Genomic DNA, 27,330 nt, shown 5'->3' on the forward strand with positions numbered 1-27,330 from the left:
TGAACCTAAGCTACAGTGCGTCTAAATATTGGTCAGCAGAAATGCTAGCAACATTCTTCGCAAAAGCTAACACAAATATCTGTCAATCTCTTCGCGAATGGAGCCCGTCATGAGGGATGAAATAGCGCACTTGTTTAACTTAAATTGAAAATGTGTCTGTTGCCTTCATTATGTAATTTTAGGAAAAATCGATTTCTGCGTCGTGTTTATTTACCCAAAAAGGATCGTCAACAGCTCGATCTACGTTCTTCTGCAAAAACTGCACGAATCACTTCTGACACGCGCCATTTTCTAAAACCATTGTAAGAAAATGAGCCTTTTATTTCATGTTGATTGTTGCGGACTATAATTGAAAATGAATGTGAATGAAAATGTCAACGATGGAAAGGCAGCTTCATGAGCTAAAGTTGAGTTTCTTTGCCAGTAAATATTTCGAGCTGCATTACCCATAAAGAAAACTTAGAAATTGGGCTCAGTCTTTATTATCACGGCGTCCACTGCTTTGAAAAAATGTTATCCAGTGAAGTAAAAAAAAAATAAAAGTTGATCAGTTGATTTCAGTTATTTACACATTCACTTTGCTCTATAATGTACATAACGTCCGCCTTACTGTGCAAGCCGCCTGCACCGATCGCACAAACCTGGGTCGTACAGGTTTTAAAAACGGTCTGTAAGCATTAAACGGAAAAAAGCCGATATACTGCTTCCAAATTAAACTTCTTGCACAATTTGGTTTCCTTCAATATGGCTTTTGCGAGTCAACCACTTCTCCATACTCTAAAGAGTAGGCTGTTGAATATTCCGGGTGCTGCCTTCACGGTGTTTACGGCATGAGATTTGGCCCATCCCACTGACAACGGGGGATGGACGTGCACGGACTGGAATAGCCCATTCTTCACCGCGGGGTACTACGGCTGTGTGCGCGTGTGTTGTGTGGTGTGGTCGGTGGGTGGCGCGAGAGAGGGACGCTCGTGCGCGTGCTCCCTTCAAGAGAGACACTCAGCGACAACATTACATTGCGGTGCATGGTTCATGGAGACGCTCTCCGAACAGTGTCCATAGTGAGTGCAGTTTGGAGAATTAAAATGCATGTTGTTGTTGTTTAAAAGTTTCTCCCCAACGTCATGGAATAACGAACATATTTTTTGGTGCCGAAACCCGAGAATTTCGCGAAAAACAACGGCAACTTGAAACCAGCGTTCCAACTGTAACGGACGACAGCGATGGAGCGTCTCCAAACGAAGAGAGAAGTTACGCGAGCCGAACTGAACCGACTCAACGAGGAGCTTGAGCGACTAACGACGGCGGATGACTTCGGCCCCCAGCAACGAGACCTCCTCGCGGAAATATCAGATGAGTTGGACATTGTTTCGAGAGATTTGAAACAGTTAGATGCCTTGATTGAGCCGCATGTGAGTGACGAAGGCCTCGCGGAAGAATACAAAGGCGTTCGTCAGTGTCAAGCTCTCATGACACGAATGCGGACAAAGCTTCGGCGTTGCAGTGAAACGAATTCTAACGGTGCAACAAGCACACTGAATGCAGAAGAAACCGCGTCCAGATTACCTGCTGCCCGTTCGGGACAACTGAGATTGCCTAAGCTGGAGCTTCAGAAATTCAGCGGCAACAAGCTCGACTGGCAACCATTTTGGCAACAATTCCGGCAAGCAGTCCACGAGAATACCGGCTTGACCAGCATAGAAAAGTTCTTGTACCTGCGGACAGCGTTGACAGGAAAGGCGACGGCCGCTTTGACCGGCGTTCAAGCGACGGAGATGAACTACGACTACGCTGTAAAGACACTCCAAGAGCGTTTCGGGCGTCAGGACGTGCTCGTGCAAGAACACCTTACGCAGCTGTTAAACCTTCCCCAGGTTAGAGCTCTCAGTGACGTGAACGCGTTGCGACGCCTCCACGATCATGTTCAGCGAAACATCGCAGGACTTGAAACTTTAGGTGTCAAATCGGACAGCTATGGTGCGATGCTGTGCGCGGCTTTGTTTCGGGTATTGCCGGCCGAATGGGCTGTTGAGTACCATAAGGCCCATAGTGCAGACAAGGACGTGCTCGACAGTTCGAGTCTCCAAGCCATTCTGCAATCAGTTCGCCTGGAAGTGGAGAGCAGGGAAAAGGCGCACGGAGAAAGCACGAACGCTCCTCAGCAAACGCGACCTGAACGCGCCAGTGAACGGCGTCCCAACAGCGTCTACGGCAAAGGCTCAGCGGCCAGCCTCCAGGTGGGTGCCAAATTGAGCAAGGAAAGATGCCCTTTCTGCGCTTCAGAGAGGCATGAGGTTGCAGATTGCAATGCTCCGATATCAATTGATGAGAAGAAAAGAAAACTGCGAAAGGAAGGGAGGTGTTACCGATGCGCGAAGAAGGGGCACATGACGAAAGGATGTAAGAATTGGACACTACGTTGCGCGAAGTGTGGCCGACGACACATCACCTCGCTTTGTGATCCACCGGAACCGAACGCCGAGGGCGAGACCGCTACTGGGTTGCACTCAACAGCGTCTCTTAGCAACAGCAATAAAAACGCCGTGCTGCTGCAGACTGCGCAGGTGTGGGTCGACGGACCGAAAAGAAAACGCCTCGCTCGTTGTCTGTTTGACGGAGGCAGTCAACGATCGTTTATAACAGAGAAGCTCTCGCGAATACTGGATCTTGAGGTGATCGGTGAAGAGGAAGTGACCATTTATCCTTTCGGCGGCTCGACCAACGTTATAAAGAAAAAACGACGCCGAGTGAAGCTCGGGCTACGAAGCCAGTACGACCGCAAGGAGCACAGCATCGAAGCCCTCGAAATTGAAGAAATCTGCTCCGACCAACTGCTGCTTCCAGAAAACGCCCTTGAGATGAGTCAGGTGGCTGATTTGAAATTAGCGGATGTCACCATCTCACCAACTCGCCTCTTCACACAAGGCATCGAAGTTCTAATAGGCTCTGATTATTATTGGACTTTTGTGCACGCAAAAGTAAAGAAAGTGCAAGGGCCCTTGGTTGCGCTTAAGACTGACTTCGGCTGGACTTTGCAAGGACCGATACCACTGTCTGCTTCAGGTGTGTCGTGTTCCACCATTGCCGTTCTGCGTACCAGCGTCTGTGACATGGACGCCAACCTGTCAGACGAACTTCGAGCGTTCTGGGAGCTGGAGAGCCTCGGTATCTCCTCAAGCAGCTGCCTACTTGGAAGCGAGGAGCAGCAGGTGAGAGAAGACTTCACTCGTTCTCTGACTTTCACCGATGGGCGATACGAAGCGAGCCTCCCGTGGAAGGCACTTGACCAAAGGCTAGCCAGCAATGAAGTTGTAGCAAGAGAACGCCTGGCCAGGTTGATGCGGCGTCTTAGACCCAGCAAGAGCAGACTAATGATCTATGATGCAGCCATCCGTGACTACCTGGATAAAGGTTTTGCTGAAAAGGTTCCAGCCGACGAAATCGACAGCACCTTGTCTCGAGTGTATTATATGCCTCATCGTGCTGTTTTCCGTTCCGAGAGCTCTACCACCAAAGTTCGCATAGTGTTCGATGCATCTTCGAAAGCACAAGGCTGCTTGTCACTCAACGATGCCCTCAGCACCGGCCCGAACCTAAACCCCGACCTGCTGCGGCTTATTCTGAATTTTAGATGCCACAAAATTGCATTGACCGCCGACATTGAGAAGGCCTTTCTTCAGATTGGCATCGAAAGTGAGGACCGCGACGCACTGCGATTTCTCTGGTATTCATCTACGTCATGTGAGGGCTCATCAGAGGGTGATATAGAGGTCTGGCGCATGACAAGAGTGCCTTTTAGCACCACAAGTGGTCCCTTTATTTTGGCTGCCACCATACGACATCATCTGGCTAACATCTCTGAGGACCTCTCTCACTCCGCACAAATCTTAGGCAGCTGCCTGTACGTCGACGACTTGATAACCGGAGTCAGCAACGCGGAAGAGGCGACGAAATTTAATGAGGAGGCACAGCAAATAATGAGCTCAGCAGGAATGAAACTGCGAAAGTGGAGTTCCAACAACGAACTCCTAAAACAACGGTTCGATGCTAACGGCGTTGGAAATGCCTGCGCTGACACTGCGACGACGACTTCAGCCATAGCAATAGTATTGGGGCTCGAGTGGGACAGACCTCTTCCGGTGATAGAAATTAAGCGCTTCAGCAATCTGAATCGCCTCCAGCGAGTCACAGCTTGGATGCGACGCTTTGTTCGCAACTGTGATCGGAAAAAGGATCGACATGAGGGCCTGCTCTGCGCATTCGAAATCCAACAGGCGCAGAAATGGTCGCATCACGGAGGCGTTTCCTGGGCGAGAGGGAAGAACGCGTTCCTGCATGATCCGTTTGCCGGGTGGCACTACAGTAAGACGCCCAATTCAACTTTGTACCCGTTGGAAACCAGAAATTAATGAGCTAGCGCTCATTCGGCGGGGAGGATGTTGAATATTCCGGGTACTGCCTTCACGGTGTTTACGGCATGAGATTTGGCCCATCCCACTGACAACGGGGGATGGACGTGCACGGACTGGAATAGCCCATTCTTCACCGCGGGGTACTACGGCTGTGTGCGCGTGTGTTGTGTGGTGTGGTCGGTGGGTGGCGCGAGAGAGGGACGCTCGTGCGCGTGCTCCCTTCAAGAGAGACACTCAGCGACAACATTACAGTGCGGTGCATGGTTCATGGAGACGCTCTCCGAACAGTGTCCATAGTGAGTGCAGTTTGGAGAATTAAAATTCATGTTGTTGTTGTTTAAAAGTTTCTCCCCAACGTCATGGAATAACGAACATAGGCCAACTATTTTACTCCCCTCACCTGGGCACCCAGAAGAAGAGAACTCATCTTGTCGGAACGTTATGCTTACTGTTTAAGACTCCCTTAAAAACTAGCTCAGGTTCCTTTCATTTTATGTAGCCATTTACTTCACCTCGTTCTGACGTAATCCTTCGCATAGAGAGGGACAGCGGCTGAAAACTTTTCTTGAGCCATACTTAACCCTAGAAAACGCAAAAAGCATGATAGTCAAGCCCTCGCTTAGAGGTAACCTCTTTAACTTCTATAAAAGTAATATATCAGTGGAAAACTAAAAGCGCGCCATCTGCAGTACGTATTGAATGCATGTAATCACGCAGAAAGTATAGAGTGAATACCCGGTAACGTATGCAATATCTGCACGTTCCCCGTCAAGTGGTGCTTCAGGCATATTCTCATTATGTCGTGTAACTGTACAGAAATGCCTAATACCTCGTAAAGAAAATCTTTGACGTGGAATGAAATTTAATTAGAAGCATACTCACGTTCCTTATTCCCAATTTGAAATAGGTAACAAATCTGCTCGTGGGCAGTGGATATGCGCCCTTGAAATGGGGAAAAGATTCCGCCATTTACTGTATTTCTTAATCCAGCATGAACAAATATAACGGGAAATAATCAGGGGCCTCTATAATGAAAAGTTATCACCAACGGCATTTTTTGAGTAGCAAGGCTGACAATCTTAAAAGCCATGCCTAAAGGGGAAAGCTACCGATTCGGTTCATGACAGCAACGCAATCAAGTCTGATAAGATAAGATCAATGCACAAATACGACAAAAGTGCCGTATACTGTTTCCTGATGCCTGTTTAGCTCCCTGTTTTTAGATTTATAGCTGGCGCTCCGCTGCTAGCGCTGCTTAAGGTAGGCGAAAAGTGATATTTCACACCAACCCACTTGTATACGCAGCGTCTGATTTTCGGCGGATAAAATAATGAATGACTGTGTTTATTTAACGCTCTCAATTTGTGAGAAAGAACTTGCCCAGTGCATATCAGTGTAGATTATAACGTGTTCAGCTATAACGCAGCTGGATAGACACGCTTTATCGAAATGTCCAGCTCATTTCACTCTTCGTGGCTTGATCAGGTGACGGGACCTCTGTCGTATGATATGTATTTCCTGATCATCGCGATATCTGAATAATCGATGTTGGTACTACCACTTACAAGTTTTCACTTTTCATTTGCAGCATATTTTCATATCCCTTTCTTGGAACTCATGGGCGCTACAGGTGAAGCGGTGTCACCTCGATGTGGCGGGAGCAGGTCGATGTGAAACGTGGGACGTCACATTGCTTCCCACCTGCGCGTGCAGCGTCACGGGCGCGCGTACAAGACCCAGAAAATGACACCATTCCCACCTTTAGAACATCTCCCTTTCTGAAATGATATTGGGTGAAATTACAAGGTCTAAATATATGTGAAGTGCAAATTTAGAGCATCTCACTGAGATGAAAAGCCTTCCAAATATTTGGCCCCATGTACTTAGACAGGTTCCTTTTCATTTTCTTAACAACGTTCAGATGCTTAAGGCAGACCACATGAACGGTCGATTATCACTTTCTGATACAGGAAGATACACAATCAACTTATGCCCTTGCGCTCATTCCAATGTCACGAAGCACCAGAGCCCACTGAATATTTTTTCACGGGCAATATGCGGGATTTTATGCAATATTGGCTGACGCATTTCACTGTGTTATTCCAGCACGCCGCCTTGACAGAAAGAGGTGTTATCAATTCATCCATGTCGCCGTAGGTAAAACGAAAATTCAGTGCTCTTGCGTTATAAAGTTCAAATCTGCTGTGAGGCTTAAGTTGCTACCACCCAAAAGTTTTATTATATATTTAAACATTCCAGACAGCTTCATATGCAATTGCAACTCCACTAAACCTAGCCTCTAATACACGCCTCCTGGGAACAATGTGTACTTTTCCAGATATAAACAAGCTATTTCGACGGAGCCTCACAATGCTCACTTTTTGAAAAAGAGCCTCCACGCCAGTCATCTTTGCTTCGACGCAGGGGCCTCGTTATCATTCCCTCTTGCACTTCATTGGAACAGCCAACCTTTTTTTTTTCTTTCTTTTAAGTCACTTTTCACTTTATAAATATAGCTTTATGCCGTAATGCAATAAACAACGTTATTAAAAAGATCCTCTCCTACCAATATCGCTGTTTCTAAAGTATTGTGTCCGAAATATCTTGTAAGCAATATAGCGAGCTCCTAATGCCATCTTTTGCCAATTTAGATAAGTATAGCGTTAGGTTAGCGCACTATGAAGTCACATCTTCGAAAATATAACTGCAAAAGATTATTGTGTTATAATACAACTGCAAAATTCCAGTGTAATAGTATCCATGAAATACACGAAAACGATGATTACAGACAGAAAGAGCAGAGTGATAAATATAGAGTACAACTAGCAAAAGAAGCTCGCGAGTGCTAGGACCGCAACCCCCGCTACGTCAACGATCTCACTCAGCGGGGGGACATGTTTTTTTTTTTTTTGGTTCACCGTATGCTGTGCTTTTAAGCACTGGGAACAGCTCCGCGACGCGGCCACAGCCTGTCGCTTCCCCCAAGTTTTCTTGTGAGTGCCCCAGTGTACCGGCAATACACAGCTAGCACCGGGATAGAGCAGAGTTAGCGAGCTTCCCCAAGCGCGTACTCCCGCAAAGGGGCGCTTGTACCCTTGAGTGTACGTAACCGGTGGGTACCCGGCGGCAGGGGTCGAACCCACTACCTCCCGAAGCCGAGCAGGGCGATCAAGCCACTACGCTACGACTGCGGTGAGGGCAGCAGTCTCTTATCACCCTATCTACACTTCGGAAGCACCGATGAAACTGGTTTATTTTTTGCCGTAGTTCTTTTGATAATCGTCATTGGCTTTCGCTTTATTTTTTCATAGGCGCAGAAGGTTTAGAGCGGCAGGGAAAAACTGTAATTGTGGTTTAGAAATATATTGCGGAGAAATCGCAACTTCTATGAAATGGCCTGAATTCCTCTGAGAAGGCGCGAATATAAGAAGCCACAGTCTTTTAACGTCAGGTAATAAAGCTGAATAGTTCGAAAAGCCTTTGACTTTATATTGCTGGTAGTCGCCACCGCTGTTGCAAATTATCAGGGGCTACGTAAAATAATCGATCATTGTCATTTGTGGTTCCAGTTATTGATGATTTATTGGTATGTGATAGGCAATGACGCAGAAGCCATGACAAATTGCGCTAAATAACTTTTGCTAAGCCAATGACGAGTGAAAAAATAATTCTAATTAATAGACTAATAGATAAAAAATAAAAAAGGCAAAACGTGGTTTCAATAGGATCTGTATGCTCGGATTGAAAAGCCTTCCTTTTGTAATGTAAATTAATATCATTTAGATTGTGTAGTGTTCGTCTTCATGGATTGAAAAAATTAGAAACTCAGAAATTGTAAACGAGGGATTGAAAGTTGACAAAATGCTCAAAATGAAAAGACTATGCTGAAGATCCTAAATAAGAAAACTTATTGTAATTGAACCTATAAATAACAGAAATATTTAAAAAAAGTTAAAGCCGTTCAAAGGTGCAAAGCAGCTCAGAATGGAAATCAATGTTTGTTGATGCTAAGTCGTCATCATCATCATCATCATCATCAGACCGTCTATACCCACTGCAGGGCGAAGGACTCTGCCATATTTCTCTGATTAAACCGGTTCTGTGCTAGCTGCATCCACTTGGCCCCTGCGAACTTCTTAACCTCATCCGCCCATCTAACTTTCTGCCACCCCCTGCTACGCTTTCCTTCCCTCGGAATGCAGTTTATTACCCTAAGCGACCATCGGTTATCATCTCTTCGCACTGCATGTCCTGCCCATGTCCATTTCTTCTTTCCTAATTTCCATTAGAATGTCAGTAATTTGAGGTAATTTTCTGACCCACTCTGCACGCTTCCAATCTCTTAATGTTACCCCTACCATTTTTCGTTTCATAGCCCTCTGAGTTGTCCTCAACTTAAGTAGAACCTTCTTGGTTAGCCTCCACGTTTCCGCCCCATAGGTGAGTACAGGCAAGATGCAACTGTTGTATACTTTCCTCTTGAGCGATACCGGTAAGCTGCTAGTCATAATCTGCGAGTGCTTGCCAAATGTGTTCTATCCCAATCTTATTTTTCTTATTTCTTTTTCATGGTCCGGATCTGCGGTTACTACCTGTCCTAAGTAGACATATTCGCCTACTACTTCCAGTGCTTCGCTACCTAACGTAAACTGCTGTTCCTTCCCGTGGCTGTTGAACATTACCTTAGTCTTCTGCAAATTGATTTTTAAGCCTACCTCTCTACTTTTCCTGTTTAGGTCATCAATCATTATTTGCAGTTCATCCCCCGAGTTACTTAGCAAGGCAATGTCAGCAAATCGCAGATTACTGAGGTATTTTCCATCTACCATTATCCCTAAGTGCTCCCATTCCAAGTCTCTGAATACTTCCTCTAAGCAAGCTATGAATAGTACTGGCGTAGTACTGGAATAGCACTGTGAATAGTTCCATAAAACCCCGGCCCTCAGTCACCAGCGGCTGCGGAACAACTAACCACGGCGGCGGTCAGACCTGTGAGGCAGCAGGGGGTGCTAAGAATTTCTGGCTCCGCTGGACAGGCCGCCATTGGAAACTTACCCTGGCAACGTTTAACGCTAGAACCCTAGCTAGTGAAGCTAGTTTAGCTGTGCGGTTAGAGGCACTAGAGGGTATGAAATGGGATCATAGGGCGTAGTGAGGTTAGGAGGCCGAATGAGGCATATACTGTACTGAAGGATGGGCATGTACAGTGTTATCGAGGTTTACCGGAGAGGCGAGAACTAGGAGTAGGTTTCCTTATCAATAAGTATATTTCAAGCAAAATAGATGAATTCTATAGTATAAATGAGAGCGTGGCAGGCATCGTAATTCGCCTTAATAAGCGCTATAAACTGAAGGTTGTACAGGCCTATGCACCCACATGTAGTTATGATGACCGGGCAGTTGAAAGCTTTTACGAAGATGTAGAATCGGCAATGCGAAAAGCAAAGACGCAGTATACTGTACTAATGGGCGACTTCAATGCCAAGGTAGGGGAAAAGCAGGCAGGAGACCAGGCAGTAGGTGACTATGCTAACTATCGGTGTATAAAAAATAAAAAAGCAAGAAACACAAACAAAATATAATAACAATGTGACAAAACCGTGTATCCGCGCGTCATACGTTTAGCGGGGAGATTAAGTGTCCCTCCAATGTTTTTAGCTTATTTTTGCGCGGATGCCTTGTTTCCATGTTTTTGTATGTGCGACCCCAACGCAGCTCAGGTAGGCATCAGTCGCGCAGTGTCCTCTCAGGCCTCGGAGCAACCAGATCTTCTGTCGCGTCAGTTTTTGGGAGTTGGTGGCATAAGAACTAGCAAGGAAGGAACAGTCACAACGTAGAAAATGTTAATGTGAACATTTAATATATATCTAGACGACCAGGGACTATATATCATACCGCTACGATCACACCGCTTCGAAAGACGAAGAAGAGTAGAATGAGACGGGAAAGTTCAACGTTTTGGCCTGGCAAGCATACTAAAAAAACTGCAGTAATACTGAGCACATTACGTTTTGCAAGTAGGCGTGCCTTTGACTACTTTCTGCTTAGGTTAATAAATCATATTCTTTGACCAGACACAGCAGATATGAATCACTGCAGCAGTCCGAAGTGCAACCGCACGTTCTGCGATAGGGAGGAGGGGAATTTTAAAAAGCAAATTTACATCAAGTAAGAAGAACTAACAACAAATTAACTGTTCGAAATCAAAATTCAGGGACTTCAACAAAACAAGAAAATAATTTGACAAGACTTTGCTAATACTGTAGCATTGGTAGTCTACCACCTCAGCCTTAAAGGGGCACCGCGACGTAGGCTAACCATGTTATTTGTATTCTTTATTTGTGTAGAATTGGGCATGGTGATGTCCAAACGGCCAGTGAGAACGGCGAAATTGTGTCGTTTAATAATTTAACCGGCTCCCGAAGTTGCATTTTCGCGCTGACGCGGGCAGCACCAAACGGAATTTTTTGTCACCGGATATGACATCACATTTTTGAGGGCGCTGGGTGGACGCTGGTCTGGTGATTCGCTGAGCGTACACTCTTTGCTTTGCAAGTAATGTTCTTAAAGTTGCTGCAAGGAAAATAAATACAGGCTGTTTTTGTCTTCCTGCGTACTCACTTCATGCCCACCAATACATGTTTTAATATCAATCAAATGCGTGTGACGTGACAGGCGCTAGTCTAATATCTGCTTCAAATCATTCCTTCAAAATAGGGCGTACATTTCTCTATGAATTTCAAAACAGCTGAGGTAGTTTATTTATCTATATCCTCACGCTTCCGTCCCTATCCGCGCTCTTTCTGCTCTTTTCGCCCATCACCGCTGCGAGCTCGGTTACGTTCGTCGCCGTTCATCGTTTCTTTTCGCTGCATTCATTGCGCGTACAGTACGTGGTTTGCTACGTTAACTTCGTGGTTTGTTGCTCTCATGGCAAAGAGGCGGTGCGCAGCCCTTGGCTGCATGAGCACCGATGGTACTGTGGGAGTCACATTCCATCGCTTCCCGACCGCCGCTGAGCAACGGAAACTATGGCTCGAGGCTCTTGGTGTGCCGAACCATACTGCGCGCAGGGTCTGCTCCTTGCACTTTGAACAGAACGCCTTCAAAGGCGCGCCCGATCCTTCGAAACGAAGACGGCTTCGTTGCGGCGCAGTTCCCGGCATTGCTGATGAGCAGCCTACCGAAGCGGGAGAGGTGAGTGCCCAGTTTTGCCAGTATGGATGATCTAATGCAATGCAGCCGTTGTGATCATGTTGGAACATAGTACAACACCTGTACTTCGCGTGATTGCCTTGAATAATGTGTGTAGCTTCGAGTTTTCTGTAATTGCATGGAAAATTGATGTTTGGTGCAATGGTTAATGCCAAAAAAAGAGGCGTTAATTTGAAAATCTAGCCCACCGCCTTTCTCTATATTAAACCCATCTTGGTTCTAGCAATTATAATAAAGGAGCTGCAAAACGCTGCTGCTTGATGTGGGGAATTCTCTGGTTCAGAAAGAATGCCAGGAATCAACGCATGGAAAGTGAAGTTATTCAATTGAGAAATTTAAAAATACAAGCAAAAAAAAATACGCGCCTCCTAATTCGCGCATAGTCAAAAAAGAACATTTGTCAGCTAGCCCGCAACAAGAAATGTTTTGTTTCTTAGCCGTCATGCAATCTTGCAGCAACTAACATTGCTATTTGTGTGGGTATATTTTTCTGTATATGTTTGGGTCATACAGATTTTCAAAATTGGTAGGCACGTACCAACCGAAACCACTGAGTCGCTGAAAAAAAAACAATTGCACAGCTAATGGCAAATGCAAGCATGTATGGTGTACAGACCGCAGTGTGCTGCTCTACATGGCATATTTCATTAATGAAATGACAGAATTATTCATGGCTTTGTAATGCTAGTTGTTATGCATCGGGTAATTAAGGCACTGATGTAATCTGCAGTGGTGCTATAGGGTTGCGCTTATATAGGTTAGGCATGAGAGGTTTCATTTTTTTTAGTTAAGCTCTGCATTACATTGTGAAGTTGTAGAGAAAAAGGCAGAAGTGGTATAAGTTGATTATATATCATGCCGTAAATGTTTGTAAGAGGAGAAGCTTAGAGCTATGGATATCTTTCTTTCCTAGATTTGCTGGTTGGTGGGAGTAGTCCACCATGTAAAATATAGCTAGATTGGTACACGCGCAGCCCACCACGTATGATTACGTCCTAGCAAAACATTCCTTTTGCATTCAAGTTGATAGCCTTATGGGGCACTTCTGTGCTCACTGCTAATTTGTAATGGGTACAGAAATTGCAGCAGCAATGTGAACTGTGCCGAATAAAAAAGCACTAGTAAAAATAGCTTAGTATGAAAGCTTTAATTCATACACAGAGCATTCTTTTATGCTGTTTTTACTGGGGTGACAAAACTTCAAAAATGATATTAGCACAATGAAACGTTTTCATTGAACATACGGCATTAAAGTAGGAAGATTTAAGCATGTTATTTTGGAAAGTGTGGTTGATAGACACATTTGATCTCATCTTGCATGAGTCTCTTGTAGTGGAAATTCATGAAGATGAGGATGCTGCTATGTCACCAGCTGAAGATTTTCATGTGAGACATCCTGTGAATGATTATTTCTAAAGCAATACAGGGTTGAACCATGAGGCTTTTTTCCAACAGGAAACTGACTCTGAGTGGGCAACATTCGACCATGGCATTGGTGTCACTGTGGAAATTTGTGCTGACCATCTCCCATGCCATGACATGCGTTCAGAGTCACCTGATGCAAACCATGTGCGTAGAATCACTGGCAGAATGATTTTAAAGAATAGCAATTTATATTAACACTTTATTGCTCTGATTCTTATTCAGTTTGGAGAAATTGCTGCAGAAGACCACACTTACTCCAAGAAGAACTGTCACAGTGCCACACAAACTGATGAGGAACCTGCCCGGCAGCTGAAGTGCAAAAGTGGGTACTCATTCCTGCCTTCTATATTCAATTTTGTATTGTTGTATTAACTGCTTTAATACAAGCACAGTGCCAGTGCATTTTGAATGCAACCTGTAAAATGTATTCCACTGCTTTTGGGACAACTGAGCTTGCACAAGTATGCATTTTTATTGTGAGTATGTATACCTTTCGGGTTATTGCAGATCACTGATGAACAAACTGCACAGATGTATTATTTTATCTACAGGTCTCATGAATGCAGTAAAGCAATGTGGGCTTTACTGTAAACTTCAAGAGTATACGATGGAGGCTTGTAATAGATATTGCAGTCGAGAATATGACAGTGGCGATTCCACGGATTGTTTCTAAAGGAGGGGGGGCTTTTCTACACAAAAAGAAAAGAAAATGAAAATGAGTTTTTTTTTAATGCTACAAGAACTTTCATGCACTTTATTGTTAATTAATCATCAATGATATAGACGTTTTACCATAACTCCTGCTTTGAATATTAATGGCTACATGAGCACTATTCATATATAATCATTTTAACTTTATCTTACTTCACTTAAATAATAGTGTCAGTAAGCAAAAAAGTAACTAAGTGAAAGGTTTTATGTTTTATTATGTTTTATTATTGTAGCTCTCATTTTGAACAATTTCATACTTTTCACAGATGCTGATTTCACAAAAAAAAATGAGCCCTCTGGTTTTCTTTTTTTATTTCAAAGTTTCTATGACACGAGATGTGCAAACACAAACATCCCACTTTTTATTGTGTTCCAAACACATAATTGCATTTCATCGCTCCACGTTAAGCACTGACAGCAATATTAGAAGGAGCCTTTAATTGGGTTACTTCTCACTATTTTAAATATTGCTCCTGTCATTTTTTTGTTCAGGTGTGCAGGCTGGCATTTTTTTGAAGCCTGTTACGTCAAAGGGGACACAGACAGAGTCACCACCATTGCCAGTACAGGAGGAGACATATTGGGGTTCTGGTGTATCTTGTAACCATGAGACTCCCAGGTGCTCTACACCAAATGCAGCGGGTGCTCTTGAAGAGGCCAGAAACCATGAGCCCTCATTTGAGGAATCGTTCATGTAAGTCTTCTGTTTGCACCTTATTGATGTAACAGCAAGTTGTGCTTGTTAATGAATTTCTGGTACCTGTAAATGGGCAGCAGTCCCGCTAAGTTTATGCAACACTTTGCATCAGCACTGGATTAAGGTGAGGGTTAAGTAAGCTGCAGCCCAGGGCCTCATCTTCAAGGGTAAGAGGAGAGGGGCCATTCATTCTGACCTGCTTCATATGTAAAGACACAAATAATGGAACTTCGAGGGATATGTATGAAGAGAGAAAACCAGGACAAAGAGACTGGACCCTCACCTAATATGACTCAGTCAAGCTTTTGGGAGATCTTTTCGAGCTGCAAAAACAGGATTTCCCCACCACTCTGGGAGGGTTCTTTTTTGTGATGTTTTCTGCACTTGTTTAGGTATTGCAGAGGAGTGAGACATCCTCCATCTTCTGGTCGGAGGCAACATCTAAAAAATGTAACTAGAGCAGTAGATTAGATAAGGAGAAAAATACTTTTCCACCTCCACCATCACTGTTGCCTTACTTCTCTCAAATAGTTCATAGATCACTTTGAGAGAGGAAAATAGGCTCGGCCAGGGTGCATCCTGGACTATAGTCCCTTAATTATTATTTTATACCGCCTCGTCTGAGCATTAAGGGCTATGGTTGTGTTTTGTGTGCTGAAAAACGAATACATCACTCTGGTACTAATCACACCGTGCTCTTTTTTTCTTTTTTTTCTTTTTTTTTACGTTGGTGTAGTTAAGATGAAATGGCATATTTTGCAGAAGTCTAATATGGAAGAGAGAAGGAACTGCCAGGTGGGGGGGAGGGGGGGTTGCATCCACTGTAGCCCAGAGCTCCTATTTAATCTGTCTCTGCTTTGTATTTACAGAATTGAGCCTCCTTCTGAATCACCAATGCCAACTCTTCCAGATGTCCATGACGTGACCTCTGAGCCCTCATTTGAGGAATCATTGACGTAAGACTTCAATCATTTGACTTTGCATACGCAGCGGTACCACTTTCTGAGTATTGTTGCCTGTGCACATTGTGCGCTTGCAAATGTTTGTCATGCTTGTATATACACTGCTGTTGTGCTAAGAATGTGTGATGTGTGACACTTTTTGTTTCCAGATATGAGCCTTCTGATGTCCCAGTGGAAGAACGGAAGTTCATTGTTTTTGAAAGTTCACTGCTGGAACTCTTCAAATTGTGCAAGGTGTGCCAGGCACCAATCAAAGTTTCCACTGCCGTCTGTGGTTCTATGCTTAGAGTGGATGCTATGTGCGCATACAAGCATAAAGTAAGCTGGCATAGCCAGCCAATGCTTAAAAGGAAGCCTGTGGGGAGCTTAGTCTTATGTGCTGCCATTTGCTTCTCTGGTGCAAGCCCAGAAAAGACTTTGAGGCTGCTAAAACAAGCAAACATTCAGGCGCCATCAACCCGTATGTTTTATACATACCAACGGATACTCTTCCAGCCTGCCATCCAGCATGTATGTACCCAGCAAAACATACATTTTTTTTGCCTTGGTTTAGTTTTTCTTCATTTTGTGAGTAAAAATGTAAATGAAATGTGCATAGTTATTGACTAAGACATGAAACAGTGCATATTGCACGCCTCTAGAGACTCATTTGACATTGAGCATAGCGAACTTTTTGATTTTACGGGTATCTCCATACAACTGAATTATGTTCCAGGCTTGAAAGAGCATTGAATCGGGGTCGAGGGGGAGCCTCAGTTCACAAGTCGAGCTAATGTTTCGACAACGGGACTTGTCTTTGTCTGGGCTGAGGTGCCTCTTCAACCCTTGTTCAGTGCTCTTTCATACTGTGCTACCATATTCTTTCTCCCGTTCTACCCATGTTGCAGGTTTGGGACACTGAACAAGGCATTGTTTTGAGAAGCCTGAGTGCACAAGTGGAGTTGGCAGGAGATGGCCGTTGCGACTCCCCTGGATTTCGCGCCAAGTTCCTGACTTACACCTTCATGGACATTTTAACGAACAAAGTCGTTCACTTTGTCCAGGTGCAAGTTGGAGAGGTTGGTTCTCACTATTTTATAATACTTAAAACATTCTTGCTTGCCTATTTTTCTCATGCCATTTTTGCTAAACTGAATCACTTTGTGCAAATCTTTTGTAGAATGACCAGGTCAAAACAAGCAATAACATGGAGAAGTATGGCTTGGTGAAGGGGCTTGAGGACCTGAAAAAACACAAAGTGGCAGTAACAACGCTCACCACTGACAGGCACCCTTCAATCAAGAAGCACATGAAAACCAAGGAGCCTGACATTGACCATAAATTCGATACATGGCATGTTGCGAAGAGTAAGTAATTACACTAATATTATTTCCTTTTTATCTCTTCCTTGAAAATTTTCTCAACACTCCTAAAATCTTTTTGCAGGAATATCTGCATTGCTTGTAGCTATCATTCTGTTTGCATACAGCGCAGTGATGATATAGCACCTTTCTCTCTTCCTAATGTTTTTTGAAGTAGGCAACACAGACATGCCATTAATATGACCCCTGTTTACATGAGCTAATTGAATTATGCACAACTTTTCTAGAAGCTTGGCATGTCCTATGCACTGTCAACACAGCAAATGTGATCTTTTGTTATGAAAAAAAAGTTTTACCGATGACAAAATTGCACCAGATGTACAACGTTAGCTTTCATAATGTGGCAAGGAGGAGCTTTAGAGTCAAACCTTCGAGCTGCTTAGTTTTAAATAGTACCTCAATGACAGGAAAGTACAGGATGACGGCTGATATGTAAGGATAGAAGTTTTCATTGTCACACTTGGTTGAGAGAAAATGCATTCAAGAAAGACATTTTTTGGGATGCTACCTTCTGCTGTCGTATACAACAGTGAAGTTGTACTCCTATAGACGGAGGGCCCTACATGCAAGGTGACTACATAGATATATGGACGATTAGCCAGCTGAAGGACTGAAGATCGTTCATAATCGTGAATGAGCGGCCAAACATGTATGATTGGAACTGCTGCGCAGTGAAGATCACAGCAAGGCATTCCTGTTTGGTAAAACTGTAGTTGCACTCTGGCTTGCTAAGAAAGTGGCTTGCATATGCAATAACATACTCTTGCACTCTTGGTCGTAGTTGCATTTAACAAAAAGGTGCCGATATGCCAGCACCACCGGCATCAGTGTGGACTTCTGCAGGTGCAGAGAGGCCAAAAGTTGGAGGATAAGATGCGAGTTCAAAAGAAAGTTCCGCTGGTAGAATAAGGCAGACTCGGGCGTCAATTCAAACAAAGCTCCTTCGTCGAGAAGGCACGTCAGTGGATGGGCAGCGTTGGCAAAGCAGTGAATAAAGAATCAGAAGTATGAACATAACCACAAGAAACTGCAGGCCTTCTGGACTCTCGCTGTGTTCGTCGACGAGATGGCCGAGCACCACCGTTGGATGCTCGCCAATGCGGCACATCCTTAAATTGAAAGCTAGGGTGGCTTATGCTTGAAGTATAACACACGGACCAAACGTTTGTTATGTTTGTCAAACATTTTACCAAAAATGATGTCATCAATGTGTCTGCCATTTCATGCTACCCAGTACAGTGCCCATAAATCTCAAAAGCTGCAAACGCATTGCAGATTCCAAGTGGCATCACAGTATCTTCAAAACAACCATCCATCGCCTTTATATGCATAACGAAGTCATTGTATAGCTCCTCTATCACTGTGAACATTCAGCGATATTTGCCAGAGTGCCTCGGTGGCTAAGGAAATACTGGTTTCGAGGGATCATATCTTGCAGTTGTCAACTCATTTACCTCTTGTGATTCTGTTTACAGCGATCAAGAAACGGCTAACAGCAGAAAGCAAGAAGACTGCCTGTGCTGCTCTTGTTGACTGGATACAGCCAGTGGTGAACCAACTGTACTGGTGTGCAGCTGTCAGTGCGGGTGATGGACAGTTGCTTGTAGCCATATGGAAAAGTAAAATTTGCCGTGGCTATGGGTTGAAAAATTTGTGGGAACACTGCTGTGATGTGTATTTTTTTTATTAGAGGTGCTGCATTAGTACACTCAGTATATATTTATAGGTTTTACATAGTTCTTCAATATTTCCCAAGACTGTCAATGCAGACTGTGTCATTGATCTTCGCATACTTTAAATTTTCGTTGGGTTCTGCAACCTTATGGAATACTTCTGACTGCACTCTAAACTTTTCAAGTGTGCTCCTATGTCCATAGAGACAAATTAAGTGTTCGCAGATTGTACAATCAAATTGGCACTCTCTTTGTGCTCAAGTGCATATTTATAACCACTGATCACATTCTTAAAGTGTTTGAAAGTGTGTTCCTGCTTTTCGTGGTGCCCATGAATGTGCTTGCCTGTTCTTTTCCCCACCATATAATGCGCTTGCACAGACTCCAGTCTTTCTTGGAGCTCCTGTGAAGACGAGAGGCTGCGCAACTTCCACTATTGGGCGTGAGCGCCACCACTGGAGCGAACGGCGCTAGTGTCGATCTAGGGGAGCAAGTGAGATCACGTGACTCCTCTTACTGCTGCTGGAGCAGACGCTCGATTGAACTTGTGTGTTTTAAAAGCTAACAGTCGCATTTTGGTTGATAACGAGTGCCAGCATTGCACTTTTTGGTCTTGCATAGTTGCTGAGGCTGCTGAAGTTATATCTAGGGGAGCAAGTGGGATCACGTTACTCCTCTTACTGCTGCTGGAGCAGACGCTCGATTGAACTTGTGTGTTTTAAAAGCTAACAGTCGCATTTTGGTTGATAACGAGTGCCAGCATTGCACTTTTTGGTCTTGCATAGTTGCTGAGGCTGCTAAAGTTTATTTAAGCTGTTTTTATGGTCCGTTACTGCTCTGTACCCGGACATAAGTGACAGAACTTGGCGCAAGCTCCCATTGCTACCCTAAAAATAAGCTCACATAATCTTCGCTAATCAAGATTTGAATGGGCAAAGAAGCGAGTGGCCATTCTAATGCGTGCAGCAGACATTTCACTGATCAAGATTTAGTCCATGGAGTTAGCGCTAAACAGATCGGTGAGCGGCAGGAGGAACGGTGCGCGCATTTTAATTTGTGCTTATCACTTGTGAAGCTAGTGATCCTATAGCTGGAAGGATGGAAACAATGCTGGCTTCTTCACGGAGCAGTATTCTTAAAAAAAATGAAGGATCGTGCAAAAGCCAGCTTCAGTGTTTTTTTTTTTCCATAAAAGCATCAGCAATGCTGCAGCCGGTGCGCGTCGTCATCAAAGCTCGCCAACTCCGGCAACTCTAATTCGGTGAAGTACTTTCTTGTCGACTGAGTGGTCTTACTACCTCAAGTTAAGCTTATATAGCCCAGACCGAGGTGTATATTAAATAAATAAATGAACGTAATACTAACGTGCAACTAAACTCTCTGGAAAACCGTTCTACAGCAGCAGTTCAACGCGCATTATCCCACTTAGTTCGTCACACGGGCGCTTTCGAGAGGTGGCGCCACGGTATGTCATTGTGCCCATTACCAACTAGAAGTCATGCAAACACACGGTGGTTGCAGCAGGCATGTGATAAGTTCAGTAAGAGAAATGTGGAAGGGTCCTGTGCCTTTCAATGGAAAGTCTCATTACGCTGATGATAACTAGACTGTTACAGAGGCTTCAAACATATGTCGGAAAACGCTTTTATAAAAACAACACTTGACTTGTTTTGATAGCTACTGCTCTTGCAATTTCATTGTCCAATACATCAGGCAATTTTTTTTTGCCAGGTCTCATTGAGGATGTAAACATCACTTTTTGGTCACTGTCCTTTGTGTTGTGGCAATATTTACCACCGAAACTTTCTTTAGGCATGCTCAACCACGTCATCAATGTGCACACTGGTCATGGGGATGTTTATCCAAGGTGCCTGCATCATAACATACCATATGGGAAGTGGCTGCTGCCAGGTAAATTTACACATGTGGCACACTTATGCAGTCTGCCGAAGAAAGCAAACATTTCCAGGTACCCCACCTTATTCGCGACTTGTGGCAATCGCTCTGGACAAATCATTGCTAAAAGATATAGAACAGCTCTCATCTTTTGGGCAAACTTCGAGCCTCGAGTCATACCACAGCCTGATAACCAGATTTGCCCCAAAGTCCGTGGCTTTCACACCCGAGATGATGTTTGCAAGGTATGTTCAAGGTGTAAGATTCCACCGTGCATTAAAGGCCAAGGAAAGTTTCTTCCGAGTGCAAAGAAGTTATTAACTGTGATATGGAATTTTCAGAACGCAGTTGGCAGCTCTACACCAGAATGAAAATGCAGGCCGACTGCAAGCAACCACCGCAAGTGGTGAGCCCAAATGGAAAAGGAAAATGCAGCGTGCAAAAAAAGATGAAATTGTCTGCCCAGTGAAGACAAAGGCAACCTATGGTATGTAAAGCCAACTGCACTGTGCCATTAGTAACATCATCTTTTGCAGCTTATGTGGACAAGCTCATTGAAGAGATGCTGCACCACTGTGTCAGGTGTGCTTCATTCAAGAAGGCAGACTCTGAACTCAGGAGAAGGAGCACTTAAAAGCTGCCAATGGTGCAGCTAAATCAAGCAAGGAAGTCAAAGGCAGAGCTAGTGACTGTGCATGGGTCCCGGTTTTCTAAACATACACCGGCTCCTTCACATTGATGATCTATCACCATTAGTGTTGACTTTCGTAGGGGTACCAATGTAAGTGGCATGCCCACCAGCTTGTGTGTGACCTGGTTTTTGGATTGGCTTGGTTTTGGTTTGTGGGGTTTAATGTCCCAAAACGACTCAGGCTATGAGAGACGCTGTAGTCGCGGGCTCCGGAAATTTCCACCACCTGGGGTTCTTTAACATGCACTGACATTGTACAGCACACAGACGCCTCGCTTTTTGCGTCCATCAAACAGTGGCCACCGAGGCCAGGACTAGATCCCGCCTTCTTGGGCACGACAGATGAGCGCCCTAACCACTGCACTGCGCTGGCGGGGCAGGATTTTATGGGCATCTGCTTTCTGTCAATTCAAGGTCGCCTCTTCTCCATAAACTGCTCTACTTCTGCTTTAGTGATCCCGGGGGCATTTTTTGAGAGACTGCACTGTTGGCTTTGATGCTGAAAGCACGCTGCTGCTGTCTCGGCCACCAAATGTGGCTTCCTGCAACCATCCCCGTTTTATCCTTTCCTAGGGGACTTTCGTAAAGCACACTCCGGACTTCACTCCAAATGATACTGGTATGACAGCCCTGTCTTATGATACCACGCAGTCGTCCTGCACCGAACTCTTGAGCACTCGTCTTGAATCCGGGAATCCTTCTCGGTGGTTTGTTCTCTGTTTGCTGTCTTCTTCCTTGATGCCGACATCATACACAAAACTTTTAATGCATCCAACGCCTTAAATAATAGCTTTTCTTGAACTTTCTTGGACTGCATTCTGTCTTAGTATAGGTGTGACGTCAGTATCGACGATTCGGAATTTCACCTTCATGATTTGACCTCTTACAGCACAGGTTCCTCTGACTTCAGGCATCACTTAGATCTATGTTTGGTGTATTGATGAGAAGAGCGGAGTCGCTGGAGAAAGATTTGATGTTGGGAAAGGTTTAGGGTCGCCGGAGAAGTGGTAGGCAGCGAACGCGATGGTTAGATGGCATCCTCGAGGCACTGCAGATGAAGTTATGTGATGTTAGGAAGATAGTGAGAGACCGGAAAGCGTGGCGTGACATGGTCCATAGGGTCACGAAGAGTCTGACACGACTGAACGACTGAACCTGGTGTATGTTTATATTCTCCTGACGTTAGATGGTTGCATGTGCAGTCTCATCCCATTTTTTTTGGCAATTTTTTCTGGGGTAATATGTTGCACTGTGCCTCTGTGTCCAGCTTAGCTTCATGGGGACCTAGTGTCATCCCCCCCCCTTAACGATGAGCAGATGGACGGGATCCTCTTTATGGCTACCAGTCGTACATCTATGAGGTTCGAGAACAGAGCTAAATGTTAAGCCGGTCAACCAGTGAAGTACGTGTTTGGGCGTTGTGATTAAGAAATAAGTTCAACAATGTAACTTCTTTTTTGCGAACACTTGGATATTTATAGCGAGTACTCCAAATTGCACTGCATAATAATAATAAAAAAAGAATATGACACAATCCATGACTCCACAACACGAATACTGTGATAAAAGAAGACTATAAAGGTCTTAATATATTTAGAATACTTGTTGTGTTATCTTTATAGTCTTTTATCGCAGTATTTGTTCACTGTCAGTATTTCCTCTTGTCATTTACCGAGTCGTCTTATATCCCAAACATGTCTTTTTTTTTCTTTTTTTTCTCCTACTATGCAATATACACAAGTTTCAGCCCGTGACGTCAGTGGAGATGAGGCGGCGCTGGCGACAGCAGTGACTTTCGTGGTATAGGCAAAAACATGGGCCGTCTGCATTGGATGCATGGTGCTTGCTGTGTTTCCGAGCATAATTCTCGATATTCCTGCAATGTGTGGTGCATTTTGATGCGCCACAGGGCACAAAAAAGAAAATGGTATCTCTTCTCACTTTTTTCTTGCGGTTGGATAAAGATGAGAGCGAATGACAGAGGCGTTCAGCGCAACAATTGTAGACCCTTCGACGACAGATTGCCTTGGCAGTTAACGTGCGTTGCACTTCTGCACTGAAACTTGATCAGTTCTTTTGCAACTCTTAATTGTCGTGACTGCTTTTCGGCCACATGGCGAATAGCGCAATAACAAACGCCTGCAGCTCGTTCACGTTTTGGTGTATATACTACCAGACCATAAGAAGTTTAGGCGTGATATTCCATGCGCGTATGATCTTAATCCAATGCAGCTAGGAAACCGCGCTGTGAGTTCCATTCATCTGCGGTACTACCCACGTACATATTTTCGTACAGAAAAGGACACAAAAGCTGCTGCAAACGCAACTGCAGTTACCTTGAGCGGTCACTCCAGCGTGATATTGCTGAAACAGGCCAATAGTTGCGAAGTAGCTTTTCTCTGTTTTCACTTTCCCGAATTTCAACGAGTGACGCGCACTTCATCAACGGTCCTAGAAATCGAGTGAACATCGTTAGGATCCGGACAAAGTCAAGCAGCGCTATTTCTCAGAGTATTAAATTTTATTTTTAAGGTCATTAAGATCATAATGAACGAATTAACCACGTACAACCATCTCTTATTGAGCAAGATATTTAAATGTGGTATATAAGGTACATTAAGTTTAATGTCCTAAAGTAGAATTGACTGTGAGGGATGTAGAATAAGCAGAATAAGATGACGCGCATTTGAATAAAAATCGCACCAATATATTAAAAAATGCTCAGCAGATCGTGGACATTGTGGAGAACATTGCATTTGCGCTCATAGCAAGAAAACAAAAATACAACATTCTTACGAGCCTTCGTGCATATATTAACCTTTGAATGACCCTGACTATGTCTGTGCGATAATAAACGATATTAAACAGACGTCGAACGTCTCTTTATCGAGCAGGATAAAACAAGTTGGCAGCGCGCCTACTAGGCGAATGTTACAAAGAACTAGAAGATTGAGTTGTTCTTATTCAGTGAAATTCTATGACCTAATTTGCTGGTATACAGTGAGCTAAAAATATGATGTTTAGTTCAGTATAGTTGCTGGTAATATTGTTCTTTAAGGTGAAGGTGCTTGGAGCAGCAGAAAACTGCCCATCAAAATAGTCGTCATAAGAAAAATGCACTTCCAATCATTTATATCATCATCCTTGCATGCGCTAACAATAGGCCCGGAAGTTGGGCAATGTTCACAATATATTAGTTTTTCTTATACATAGTGATTTCTCGTTTTCATTTAATTTAATCAGCCACTACAGTCCAACGTTGCCGTAGCCGCGCGCTGTTGAGGCCACGGAGAAGGAAGCCAATGCAGCGCTGTTCGTCACGTAATTCCAGCAGTAATTGGCTAGTAAAGTGTTGAACTACTCTCCAGACATAGACCGAACTATTTCTACGCACAAGCAAAGCTTACGTCTCAGAATATTTGCACGTGCGAACTGGTTTCGAAGACGGCGTCGCTTGGCGCAGTGTAGGCACGCTGCGTTTTTGCCTACACCCTTTGTCGCTGCCGATCGCAGCGCCACCTTTGTTTACAAACATGACGCTTGCTTATAGTTTGGACTACTCGGTATAATTATCCAAGTGTTTGTAAAAAAAGTGACTTCTTTGCATGCATTTATCAATCACACACCGACACACATACTTCACGGGTTGACCGGCCTAACTTTTAACTGTGTTCTCAAACCTCATAGACGCACAATGGATAACCGTAAAGGGGATCCTGCACCTCACTTCACCATATGGTGGGGGGGTCACACTGAGTTACCATCGTTGAAGAGAATTTCTTTTTGCCTCATTGCCCCATTTTTTCCATCTTCAATTCTGACACGTACAGTTCTGCATTTTCTTGACCCTCGACAGAGTGCACTTGATACTGAGCATTATATCTGTTCATGGTGCACTGTGGCAAAGTTCCCCTTGCTTAGACATTTATGATACTGCTTGCCATACGCTGGGCATTCTTTAGGTACCCTCTGCAGAATTTGCACACGATTTCTAGTTATCCCGACTTACTTTTTTGTGGCATTTTTACCTCCGTGGTTGTCCTCCTTTTATTTTTCTTTACTTTTGTCTTCACTTTTTGGGCTTTTTGAAGATCTCTTTTCAAGCTTTGTGAGGCCACGCCTTCTAAAGGTGCACAAGGACCCACTTACAGTTGATTACCAGCACAGAAGGACGATGAAGACATTGTGGTTAGACTGGAAGCCAAACGGATTGTTCAGAAGCTCGAGCCAAGTGAACAAGAACAATCTTATGAGGCGGTTCGGAAATACAGGGTCACTGCCTGAGGTTATATTCGCCTCAAGTTCCCTTTGGCTGACAATGCAGTAATTAGTTTTAGAGTTGCAGATCTGAATTTCATTGACACTATGTCATTTCAGAATGTTCTTTTTTTTTGTGGAGCGATTTCCGGTTTTTCTGCCACTAAAGCAGCAAGATTCGAAAGACCAAGCTTTGAATTCTCTCGGAATAGAATTTGTCAAACTTCAGGCATTTGACATTCCTCAAAATAAATGTGCTACAAGAGGAACGTGCTGACAAGCAGCGGAGCGCCATGTCCCAGCTGAAAAGCGTAGATGGGCAAAAGAAATTTAGCCGTATCTCAGCAGTAATGCTCGGAATCCTCTGTATACCACACAGCAATGCTGAATGTGAGAGGCAGTTCAGCATTGTAAAAAAAAAAAATTCACCCAGTTTCGATCATCTGTGTCCGACACAACCGTCGGTCACATTCTTTGGCAAAATGTCGTAGGGGCTAGCATTCGAAGGAATTTCGCAAAAAGACCAGCATCTGCTACTGCGAAGATCCCCCACAGGGAAGAGTAATGTGGCACGTCGGCTGTGGTTTGCACAAAAACATGATTCCCGCTCATTTGAACTAAAATAAAAAGCAACTCGGTCATTATAAATGACTGGTAAATGCCCCCCTCCCTCTCTCCTATCAGATCTCCCTAATGCCTTTTCTGTGAACCTGGCAGGTATGCATACGTGTCGCTACCTACATCAGTGGCAAAATTTCAATGTTCGGACTGTATTTTGTGCCCTAGGATCATGAAGCAATTTGCTGTCTGTTGCATTATAAGGTGAGCATACTTATTAGTACTGTAGGGGGTGTGTTTATTCAGTCCACGCAGAAGGATTCAGCTGCTCAGGATGAATTCGCAGCGGAGCGTCAGGCGTATCGAATCACGAAGACAACGACCAACTTCTTCGTCCTCGAGAGCGCCAGCACGCGATGCATGTCAGTGGCAATAACGATGAAGATTACCACACTACAGTTTCCCCCCGGGCAGAGAAGGAGCCATCCTGGCGACTCATGGAGCCGAAAGGACAGACGGATAGTAGTATGGCTTGATTCGGTCCACATGAACTATTTCGCGTCCACGGCGACGCAAGTCTGCAGAGGTCGTAACGGGCTCAACTGCATAGTTGACAGGAGATGTCTTTTGAAGAACTCGGTATGGACCGTGATACCGAGCAAGAAGCTTCTTTGAAAGGCCGGCGGTTGTGGCAGGAACCCAGAGCCACACCAAGGAGTTGGGTGCATAAGAAGGAGCCTCGCCAGTGTCACGATGGTGTTTTTGTTGCCACTGGTTTTCCTTTGTAAGCGAGCGAGCTAGCTGGCGGCATTCTTCTGCGTACTGGGCGGCGTCCGAGAGTGGCGTTGAATCAGAAACATCAAGGCGGTAGGGCAAAAGCGCAGACCTGACCGATAAATGACATGAATGTCATACTCCTTGAGACGGAGAACCCAGCGAGCAAGGCGACCACATGGGTCTTTCAGAGAGGCGAGCCAGAACAAAGCGTGGTGATCGGTCACAACATAAAACGGTCGGCCATACACATAGGAACGAAATTTCCTGATGGCCCAAATAATGGCCAAACGTTCCCTTTCTGTGACTGAATAATTAGACTCTGCTTTCTTCAATGTTCTGCTGGCGTATGCCACAACATACTCGCTGAAACCAGGCTTACGTTGGGTAAGGACGGCACCAAGCCCAATACCGCTGACGTCAGTGTGGATCTCCGTAGGCGCAGTCGGATCAAAGTGGCGTAGAATGGGAGGCGAAACCAAAAGGCGGCGTAAAGTGTTAAAGGCTTTGTCGCAGGTTGGAGTTCAGGAGGAAAGGTCGGAGCTACCGGCAAGGAGCTGGGTCAGAGGAGCGATGATAGAGGTGAAGTTCAAGATGAAGCGTCGAAAGTAGGAGCAGAGGCCGATAAAGCTCCGGAGCTGCTTCAGGGAGGTTGGCTTCGGAAACTCTGCAACTGCGCGAAGTTTGGTGGGATCAGG

General features: G+C 44.5%; 1 pseudogene; it reads left to right on the top strand.

The window, feature by feature from the left end:
• The first annotated feature begins 11,375 nt into the window (after positions 1 to 11,375).
• LOC146184708 (uncharacterized) lies at positions 11,376 to 21,231 on the top strand (annotated as a pseudogene).
• The last annotated feature ends 6,099 nt before the right edge of the window (positions 21,232 to 27,330 follow it).

The sequence above is a fragment of the Amblyomma maculatum genome, chromosome 7 (assembly GCF_055883805.1).
Source record: "Amblyomma maculatum isolate TAMU_Amacu chromosome 7, ASM5588380v1, whole genome shotgun sequence".
NCBI classification, from domain to species: domain Eukaryota; kingdom Metazoa; phylum Arthropoda; class Arachnida; order Ixodida; family Ixodidae; genus Amblyomma; species Amblyomma maculatum.